At 40.2% G+C, this 11,289-nt stretch overlaps 1 non-coding gene across 1 annotated transcript; it reads right to left on the bottom strand.

Annotated features, from left to right (window-relative positions):
• Positions 1 to 6,601: 6,601 nt before the first annotated feature.
• On the bottom strand, positions 6,602 to 6,709 carry LOC148551131 (small nucleolar RNA R71). Its single transcript, XR_015893484.1, has one exon. It is a non-coding gene; the product is annotated as a small nucleolar RNA R71 (small nucleolar RNA).
• Positions 6,710 to 11,289: the final 4,580 nt, after the last annotated feature.

Raw genomic sequence — 11,289 nt, 5'->3', positions numbered from 1 at the left:
AATCCGCCAAGTGCTCCAAAAACCCGACTTAGCGGGAAGAATGATGACTTGGGCCATCGAACTATCTCAATATGATTTGCGATATGAGCCCCGACATATGATCAAGGCACAAGCAATGGCAGACTTCTTGGTGGAAGTAGTGGGGGACCCGACCGAGGAAGCGGGCATACGGTGGAGGCTCCATGTGGACGGGGCCTCCAACCAAACGTCCGGGGGTGCCGGGATCATCTTGGAAAGTCCTGCCGGGGTCATATACGAACAATCAATCAAGTTCAAGTTTCCCATATCAAACAACCAAGCGGAATACGAGGCCCTCCTGGGCGGCTTGATCCTAGCTCGAGAAGTCGGAGCTACGAGGCTGGAAGTATGCAGTGACTCACAGGTCGTCACCTCGCAGGTCAACGGAAGCTACCAAGCCAGGGACTCGCTGATGCAAAAGTACTTGAAAAAGGTCAAAGAGCTGGCAAAACAGTTCAAGGAGGTCGCGATCCAACACGTTCCGCGGGAAAGGAACACACGGGCAAACCTCCTATCAAAGCTAGCGAGCACGAAACCGGGAGTCAGCAACAGGTCCCTTATTCAAGGAATGATAAAGGAACCGGCAGTCACCCTCCACCTGACAAAGATAGGCCCCTCCTGGATGGACCCCATCACTGATTTTCTAGAAAACGGCAAACTCCCTAAAGACGAGAAGGAAGCTAAAGCATTGAGAAGGGAGGCGGCCAGATATGCAATCATACAGGGCCAACTGTTCAAAAAGGGACTTAGCCAGCCCTTGCTGAAGTGCCTCCATCCCGACCAAACGGACTACGTACTCAAAGAAGTCCACAAGGGATGTTGCGGTCACCACATCGGGGGCAAAGCCCTAGCAAAAAAGCTCATCCGAGCTGGATATTACTGGCCGTCGATGATGGTCGACTCAAAAGAGTTCGTAAGGAAATGTGTAAAGTACCAAGAGAACGCCAACTTCAACAGAGCGCCGGCAACTGAACTAAGCCTGCTAACGTCCTCTCGACCTTTCGCACAATGGGGAGTTGATCTACTGGGACCTTTTCCGGTCGGCCCGGGACAAGTCAAATACCCCATAGTCGCTATCGACTACTATACCAAATGGATAGAGGCTGAACCACTGGCGAGCATATCCTCAGCCAATTGTCGAAAATTCATGTGGAGGCAGGTGATAACTCGATTCGGCATCCCGGAAGTTGTCATCTCGGACAACGGGACACAGTTCACCGACAAGAAATTCATGGAGTTCCTCGCCGGCCTGGGCATAAAGCAGAAATTCTCCTAAGTAGAGCACCCCCAGACAAATGGTCAAGTTGAGGCCGCAAACAAGGTCGTCTTGCTGGGCCTCAAGAAGCGGCTGGACAACAAAAAAGGGGGATGGACCGACAAACTCGCCTCGGTTCTCTGGTCCTACTGAACAACCGAGCAATCCTCCACAGGGGAAACCCCTTTCCGCCTGATGTACGGGGTGGACGCAATGATACCCGTAGAGATCGGCGAGCCAAGCCCACGATTACTTCTGAAGGGAGTAGAGGAAGCGGTGGCAAAAGACCTGGCAGACGAGGCTAGAAAAATAGCCCATTTGTCAGAAATAACACTAAAGCAAAGAATGGCCCTGCGCTACAACTCCAAAGTGCTCAAGAGGGAATTTGAGCAAAACGACCTTATCCTACGGCGCAACGACATCGAACTACCGACCCAGGGGGAAGGTAAACTGATGGCGAACTGGGAAGGCCCCTACAGAGTTAAAGAAGTGATTGGCAAGGGACCTACAAATTGGATAAGCTCGACGGTAAAGAGGTTCCGAGAACTTGGAATTCAGGTAACCTGAGAAGGTTTTATTCTTAGCTCAAGCACGCCGACCAGGCAACCTAACGAGCTTAATCATTTACTTTTGCACTTGCTACAATAATAGACTTGTTCGATTACCGGTTAATGTTTACTTGTCAAAATTACCTCTATTGATTTTTCTCTACTTACACATCCCACGACAACAAGTTCCATATAATACGTTAAACGAAATCACGATACGGCACCCCGGGAGCCACCTAAATTTAAGCCATAAAAAATGGCTACGGCAATACTAAAGGCCACGACCTGGCCCTGCCAAACTACCAAAACGGTAAAGCAAACACGAGCGACAAAGCCAATACCAACCAAGCGGTAACAAAATGAAACGAAAACAACACTAGATGAGCAGATAAAGATGGTGATCAAAAGCCGACCACACCACCAGTAAAGTATATCAAAGGACTAGTGGTGCATGAAATTGTGACCATCAATGGCGCCAACAACTTGGTACGCACAATTGTAATCTCAACTCTTTATCACAACTTCGCACAACTAACCAGCAAGTGCACTGGGTCGTCCAAGTAATAAACCTTACGTGAGTAAGGGTCGATCCCACGGAGATTGTCGGCCTGAAGCAAGCTATGGTCACCTTGTAATTCTCAGTCAGGCGAATTCAAATGGTTATGGTGAATTGATAATAAAAACATTAATAAAATATATACTGGGATAGAGATATGATGAGCGAATAATTTATACGCTTTTTGGCATTGTTTTTAGTATGTTTTTAGTAGGATCTAGTTACTTTTAGGGATGTTTTCATTAGTTTTTATGTTAAATTCACATTTCTGGACTTTACTATGAGTTTGTATATTTTTTTGTGATTTCAGGTATTTTCTGGCTGAAATTGAGGGACTTGAGCAAAAATCAGATTCAGAGGTTGAAGAAGGACTGCTGATGCTGTTGGATTCTGACCTCCCTGCACTCAAAATGAATTTTCTGGAGCTGCATAACTCGAAATGGCGCGCTTCTAATTGCGTTGGAAAGTGGACATCCAGGGCTTTCCAGCAATATATAATAGTCCATACTTTGGCCAAGAATAGATGACGAAAACTGGCGTTCAACGCCAGCTCTCTGCCCAATTCTGGCGTCCAACGCCAGAAAAGGATCCAAAACCAGAGTTGAACGCCAGAAATGGATCAAAACCTGGCGTTCAACTCCACAAATGGCCTCTGCACGAGGAAAGTTAAAGCTCAGCCCAAGCACACACCAAGTGGGCCCCAGAAGTGAATTTATGCATCAATTACTTACTCATGTAAACCCTAATAGCTAGTTTATTATAAATAGGACCTTTTACTATTGTATTACATATCTTTGATTAGTGATATGCTATCTTAGATCACATTTGAGGGCTGGCCTCTCGGCCATGCCTGGACCTTCACTTATGTATTTTCAACGGTAGAGTTTCTACACTCCATAGATTAAGGTGTGGAGCTCTGCTGTCCCTCAAAGATTAATGCAAAGTACTACTATTTTCTATTCAATTCATCTTATTTCGCTTCCAAGATATTCATTCGCACTTCAACCTGAATGTGATGAACGTGACAATCATCATCATTCCCCATGAACGCGTGCCTGACAACCACTTCCGTTCTACCTTCGACTGAATGAGTATTTCTTAGATCTCTTAATCAGAATCTTCGTGGTGTAAGCTAGAATGATGGCGGCATTCAAGAGAATCCGGAAAGTCTAAACCTTGTCTGTGGTATTTCGAGTAGAATTAAATGATTGAATGACTGTGACGAGCTTCAAACTCGCGATTGCTGGGCGTAGTGACAGAACGCAAAAGGATAGTAAATCCTATTCCAGCATGATCGAGAACCTCCAGATGATTAGCCATGCAGTGACAGCGCATCGGACCATTTTCACAAGGAGGATGGGATGTAAACCATTGACAAGGGTGATGCCTCCAGACGATTAGCCATGCCGTGACAGGGCATTTGGATCATTTTCCCGAGAGAAGACCGAAAGTAGCCATTGACAATGGTGATGTATCATATAAAGCCAGCCATGGAAAGGAGTAAGACTGATTGGATGAAGATAGTAGGAAAGCAGAGGTTCAGAGGAACGAAAGCATCTCTATTCGCTTATCTAAAATTCTCACCAGTGATTTACATAAGTATTTCTATCCCTATTTTATTAATTACTTTCGAAAACTCCATTATTACTTTATATCCGCCTGACTGAGATTTACAAGGTGACCATAGCTTGCTTCATACCGACAATCTCTGTGGGATTCGACCCTTACTCACGTAAGGTATTACTTGGATGACCCAATGCACTTGCTGGTCAGTTACACGGAGTTGTGAACCGTGGTCTTGGCATCATGTTTTTGGTTCCATTTCCAGGGAAAGAAAGAGCAATGAATTTTACATAATTAAAGTGTAATCACGATTCCGCGTACCAAGTTTTTGGCGCTGTTGCCGGGGATTGTTTGAGTTTGGACAACTGACGGTTCATCTTGTTGCTCAGATTAGGTAATTTTCTTTTTGTTTTGTTTTCAAAAATTTTTCAAAATTTTTTTTTTTAAAATTTCTCCTTTGTTTTCGAAAAAAAAAAATCTTAAAATAAAAATGTTTTCAAAAAAATATATATATATTTTTCTTCAGAATTTTTAAGAATGAATTCTAGAGTTTCATGGTAACATGTTGAATCCTATCTGGCTGAAAAGCCATACCCAAACTCCTTTGGGATTGGTCTTCAACTAATCACCTCAATGAATTACACTCATATTTTTACTAAAGATTGGCTGGCTATTAAGCCATGCCTGACCCTTTGATTGGAGCTTTAGACTAAAGAGCATAAGATTCCTGGAATTCATATTAAAAATTTTGGAATCCTTATTTTTCTTTTTCAAAATGATTTTCGAAAAAAAATTTAAAGAAAATACAAAAAAATCATAAAATCATAAAAATCAAAAATATTTTTGTGTTCTTGTTTGAGTCTTGAGTCATGTTATAAGTTTGGTGTCAATTGCATGTGCATCTTGCATTTTTCGAAAACTCATGCAGTCATAGTGTTCTTCATGATCTTCAAGTTGTTCTTGGTAAGTCTTCTTGTTTGATCTTTGCATTTGCATGTTTTGTGTCTTTTCTTGTTTTTCATATGCATTCTTGAATTCTTTATGTCTAAGCATTAAAGAATTCTAAGTTTGGTGTCCTGCATGTTTTCCTTGCATTAAAAAAAATTTTTCAAAAATATGTTCTTGGTGTTCATCTTGACATTCAAAGTGTTCTTGGTGTTCATCTTGACATTCATAGCATTCTTGCATGCATTCATTGTTTTGATCCATAACTTTCATGCATTGCATCATTTTTGTTGTTTTTCTCTCTCATCATAAAAATTCAAAAAAATTCAAAAATAAAAAAAATATCTTTCCCTTTTTCTCTCATCAAATTCGAAAATTTGGATTGACTTTTTCAAAAATTTTTAAAATCTAGTTGTTTTTATGAGTCAAATCAAATTTTCAATTTAAAAATCTTATCTTTTTCAAAATCTTTTTCAAAAATCAAATCTTTTTCATTTTTCTTAGTTATTTTCGAAAATTATAAAAATAGTTTTCAAAAATCTTTTTCTTATTTTTATATCAAATTTTCGAAAATAACAATAACAATTAATGTTTTGATTCAAAAATTTCAAGTTTGTTACTTGCTTGTTAAGAAAGATTCAAACTTTAAGTTCTAGAATCATATCTTGTGATTTCTTGTGAATCAAGTCATTAATTGTGATTTTAAAAATCAAATCTTTTTCAAAACTAATTTCAATCATATCTTCTCAACAATATCTTCTTACCTTATCTTTTTCAAAAATTTGATTTCAAAATATCTTCTCTAACTTCCTAACTTCTTATCTTTTCAAAATTGATTTTCAAATTTGTTTCAACTAACTAACTAACTTTTTGTTTGTTTCTTATCTTTTTCAAAACCACCTAACTAACTCTCTCTCTCTAATTTTTGAAAATATCTTCCCTCTTTTTCAAAAATTCTTTTTATTTTATTCTTTTTAATCTTAATTTTCGAAAATTACTAACCTTTTTCAAAAACTATTTTCGAAAATCACTAACTCTTTTTTCAAAAATAATTTTTGAAAATTCTCTTCTCTCTCATCTCCTTCTATTTATTTATTCATCTACTAACATCTCTCCCTCACTCACAAAAAAAAAAAGAGGATCTCTATTATTATTATTTTTCTGTGCCCTCTTCTTTATCATATGAGCAGGAGCAAGGACAAGAATATTCTTGTTGAAGCAGATCCAGAACCTGAAAGAACTCTGAAGAGGAAACTAAGAGAAGCTGAATTACAACAAACCAGCAAGCACCTGTCAGAAATTATCAAACAGGAAAAGAAGATGGCAGCTGAAAATAACAATAATGCAAGGAGAATACTTGGTGACTTTACTGCACCTAATTCCAATTTACATGGAAGAAGCATCTCCATTCCTGCCATTGGAGCAAACAACTTTGAGCTGAAACCTCAATTAGTTTCTCTAATGCAGCAGAACTGCAAGTTTTATGGACTTCCATCTGAAGATCCTTTTCAGTTCTTAACTGAATTCTTGCAGATATGTGATATTGTTAAGACTAATGGAGTAGATCCTGAAGTCTACAAGCTCATGCTTTTCCCTTTTGCTGTAAGAGACTGAGCTAGAGTATGGTTAGACTCTCAACCTAAGGATAGCCTGAACTCTTGGGATAAGCTGGTCATAGCTTTCTTAGCCAAGTTCTTTCCTCCTCAAAAGCTGAGCAAGCTTAGAGTGGATGTTCAAACCTTCAGACAGAAAGAAGGTGAATCCCTCTATGAAGCTTGGGAAAGATACAAACAGTTGACCAAAAAGTGTCCTTCTGACATGCTTTCAGAATGGACCATCCTGGATATATTCTATGATGGTCTGTCTGAGTTATCTAAGATGTCATTGGATACTTCTGCAGGTGGATCCATTCACCTAAAGAAAACGCCTGCAGAAGCTCAAGAACTCATTGACATGGTTGCTAATAACCAGTTCATGTACACTTCTGAGAGGAATCCTGTGAGTAATGGGACGCCTATGAAGAAGGGAGTTCTTGAAATTGATACTCTGAATGCCATATTGGCTCAGAACAAAATATTGACTCAGCAAGTCAATATGATTTCTCAGAGTCTGAATGGAATGCAAGCTGCATCCAACAGTACTCAAGAGGCTTCTTATGAAGAAGAAGCTTATGATCCTGAGAACCCTGCAATAGCAGAGGTGAATTACTTAGGTGAACCTTATGGAAACACCTATAACTCATCATGGAGAAATCATCCAAATTTCTCATGGAAGGATCAAAAGCCTCAACAAGACTTTAATAATGGTGGAAGAAACAGGTTTAGCAATAGCAAGCCTTTTCCATCAACCACTCAGCAACAGACAGAGAATTCTGAGCAGAATCTATCTAGCTTAGTAAACTTAGTCTCTGATCTATCTAAGGCCACTGTGAGTTTCATGAATGAAACAAGGTCTTCCATTAGAAATTTGGAAGCACAAGTGGGCCAGCTGAGTAAAAAGATCACTGAAATCCCTCATAGCACTCTCCCAAGCAATACAGAAGAAAATCCAAAAGGAGAGTGCAAGGCCATTGACATAACCAAAATGGCCGAACCCAATGAGGGAGAGGAGAGGACGTGAATCCCAAGAAGGACGACCTCCTGGGACGTCCAGTGATCAATAAGGAGCTTCCCTCTGAGGAACCAAAGGACTCTGAGGCTCATATAGAGACCATAAAGATTCCATTGAACCTCCTTATGCCATTCATGAGCTCTGATGAGTATTCCTCTTCTGAAGAGAATGAGGATGTTACTGAAGAGCAAACTGCCAAGTTTCTTGGTGCAATCATGAAGCTGAATGCCAAATTATTTGGTATTGAAACTTAGGAAGATGAACCTCCCTTGTTCACCAATGAACTAAGTGATCTGGATCAACTGACATTGCCTCAGAAGAGACAGAATCCTGGAAAGTTTTTAATACCTTGTACCATAGGCACCATGATCTTTAAAGCTCTGTGTGACCTTGGTTCAGGGATAAACCTTATGCCCCTCTCTGTAATAGAGAAACTGGGAATCTATGGGGTGCAAGCTGCTAAAATCTCATTAGAGATGGCAGACAACTCAAGAAAACAGGCTTATGGACAAGTAGAGGACGTGTTAGTAAAGGTTGAAGGCCTTTACATCCCTGCTGATTTCATAGTCCTGGATACTGGAAAGGAAGAGCATGAATCCATCATCCTAGGAAGACCTTTCCTAGCCACAGCAAGAGCTGTGATTAATGTGGACAGAGGAGAATTGATCCTTCAAATAAATGAGGACAACCTTGTATTTACAACTCAAGGATCTCTCTCTGCATCCATGGAGAGGAAGCAGAAAAAGCTTCTCTCAAAACAGAGTCAACTAGAACCCCCACAGTCAAACTCTAAGTTTGGTGTTGGGAGGCCACAACCAAACTCTAAGTTTGGTGTTGAACTCCCATATCCAAACTCTAAGTTTGGTGTTGGGGAGTTTCAACAATGCTCTGAACATCTGTGAGGCTCCATGAGAGCCCACTGTCAAGCTATTGACATTAAAGAAGCGCTTGTTGGGAGGCAACACAATTATTATTTATCTAACTATATTTTTCTTAGTTATATGTCTTTATAGGTTCATGATCATGTGGAGTCACAAAATAAACAAAAAAATTGAAAACAGAATCAAAAACAGTAGAAGAAAAATCACACCCTGGAGGAAGCATCTGCCTGGCGTTCAACACCAGAACAGAGCATGGTTCTGGCGCTGAACGCCCAAAAATGGGCAGCATCCTGGCGCTGAACGCCCAGAACAAGCATGGTTCTGGCGTTCAACGCCAGAAATGGCAACAAATGGGCGTTGAACACCCAAAATGGGCACCAACCTGGCGCTGAACGCCCAGAGTTGTGTGCAAGGGCATTTTACATGCCTAATGGGTGCAGGGATGTAAATCCTTGACACCTCCGGATCTGTGGATACCACAGGATCACCTCAAGATCTGTGGACACCACAGGATCATCTTAGGATCTGTGAATCCCACAGGATCCCCACCCACCTCACCCTCTCTCTCTCCATTCATGATCATCCCTTCTGTTTTCCATTCACCACTCACATCCATACACACATCCCTCCATCTCCTCCACATATTCTTCTTCTTCTTCTATTCTTTCTTCTTTTGCTCGAGGGCGAGCAACATTCTAAGTTTGGTGTGGTAAAAGCATAAGCTTTTTGTTTTTCCATTACCATTAATGGCACCTAAGGCCAGAGAAACCTCAAAGAGGAAAGGAAAGACAAGTGCTTTCACCTCTGAGCCATGGGAGATGGAAAGATTCATCTCTAAAGCCCATCACTAAGAAAAAGATGGAGCAAGCAAGAGAGCCCATTCATGGAGCTCAAGAGGCGTATGAAGCTCATCACTATGAGATCCCGGAGATGCCTCAAATGCATTTTCCTCCATAAAACTATTGGGAGCAAATCAACACCTCCCTAGGAGAATTGAGTTCCAATATGGGACAACTAAGGGTAGAACATCAAGAGCACTCCATCATCCTTCATGAAATAAGAGAAGATCAAAAAGCAATGAGGGAGGAGCAACAAAGACAAGGAAGAGACATAGAAGATCTCAAGGACATCATTGGTTCCTCAAGAAGGAAACGCCACCATCACTAAGGTGGATTCATTCCTTGTTCTTCTTTCTTTTGTTTTTCGTTTTCTATGTTATGTGCTTATCCATGTTTGTGTCTTCATTGCATGATCATTAGTAGTTAGTAGCTATGTCTTAAAGTTATGAATGTCCTATGAATCCATCACCTCTCTTAATTAAAAAAATGTTTTAATTCAAAAGAACAAGAAGTATATGAGTTTCGAATTTATCCTTGAACTTAGCTTAATTATATTGATGTGGTGACAATGCTTCTTGTTTTCTGAATGAATGCTTGAACAATGCATATGTCTTTTGAAGTTGTTATTTAAGAATGTTAAATATGTTGGCTCTTGAAAGAATGATGACTAGGAGACATGTTATTTGATAATCTGAAAAATCATAAAAATGATTCTTGAAACAAGAAAAAGAAGCAAAAAACAAAGCTTGCAAAAAAAAAAAAAATAGGCGAAAAAAAATAGAAAGAAAAAGCAAGCAGAAAAAGCCAAAAGCTCTTAAAACCAAGAGGCAAGAGCAAAAAGCCAATAACCCTTAAAACCAAAAGGCAAGGGCAAATAAAAAGGATTCCAAGGCTTTGAGCATCAGTGGATAGGAGGGCCTAAAGGAATAAAATCCTGGTCTAAGCGGCTAAACCAAGCTGTCCCTAACCATGTGCTTGTGGTGTGTAGGTGTCAAGTGAAAACTTGAGACTGAGCGGTTAAAGTCAAGGTCCAAAGCAAAAAAAAAAAAAAAAGAGTGTGCTTAAGAACCCTGGACACCTCTAATTGGGGACTTTAGCAAAGCTGAGTCACAATCTGAAAAGGTTCACCCAATTATGTGTCTGTGGCATTTATGTATCCGGTGGTAATACTGGAAAACAAAGTGCTTAGGGCCACGGCCAAGACTCATAAAATAGCTGTATTCAAGAATCATCATACTGAACTAGGAGAATCAATAACACTATCTGAACTCTGATTTCCTATAGATGCCAATCATTCTGAACTTCAATGGATAAAGTGAGATGCCAAAACTATTCAAGAGGCAAAAAGCTATAAGTCCCGCTCATTTGATTGGAGCTATGTTTCATTGATAGTTTGGAATTTATAGTATATTCTCTTCTTTTTATCCTATTTTATTTTCAGTTGCTTGGGGACAAGCAACAATTTAAGTTTGGTGTTGTGATGAGTGGATAATTTATACGCTTTTTGGCATTGTTTTTAGTATGTTTTTAGTAGGATCTAGTTACTTTTAGGGATGTTTTCATTAGTTTTTATGTTAAATTCACATTTCTGGACTTTACTATGAGTTTGTGTGTTTTTCTGTGATTTCAGGTATTTTCTGGCTGAAATTGAGGGACTTGAGCAAAAATCAGATTCAGAGGTTGAAGAAGGACTGCTGATGCTGTTGGATTCTGACCTCCCTGCACTCAAAATGGATTTTCTGGAGCTACAAAACTCGAAATGGTGCGCTTCCAATTGCGTTGGAAAGTAGACATCCAGCGCTTTCCAGCAATATATAATAGTTTATACTTTAGCCAAGAATAGATGACGCAAACCGGCGTTCAAGGCCAGCTCTCTGCCCAATTCTGGCGTCCAGCGCCAGAAAAGGATCCAAAACCAGAGTTGAACGCCAGAAATGGATCAAAACCTGGCGTTCAACTCCACAAATGGCCTCTGCACGTGGAAAGTTAAAGCTCAGCCCAAGCACACACCAAGTGGGCCCCAGAAGTGAATTTATGCATCAATTACTTACTCATGTAAACCCTAGTAGCTAGT

This window comes from Arachis ipaensis, chromosome B7, assembly GCF_059453495.1.
Source record: "Arachis ipaensis isolate K30076 ecotype BB chromosome B7, ASM5945349v1, whole genome shotgun sequence".
NCBI lineage: Eukaryota > Viridiplantae > Streptophyta > Magnoliopsida > Fabales > Fabaceae > Arachis > Arachis ipaensis.
The sequence above is the reverse complement of the archived record's forward strand: the minus strand, read 5'-3'. Positions and strand labels throughout refer to the sequence as shown.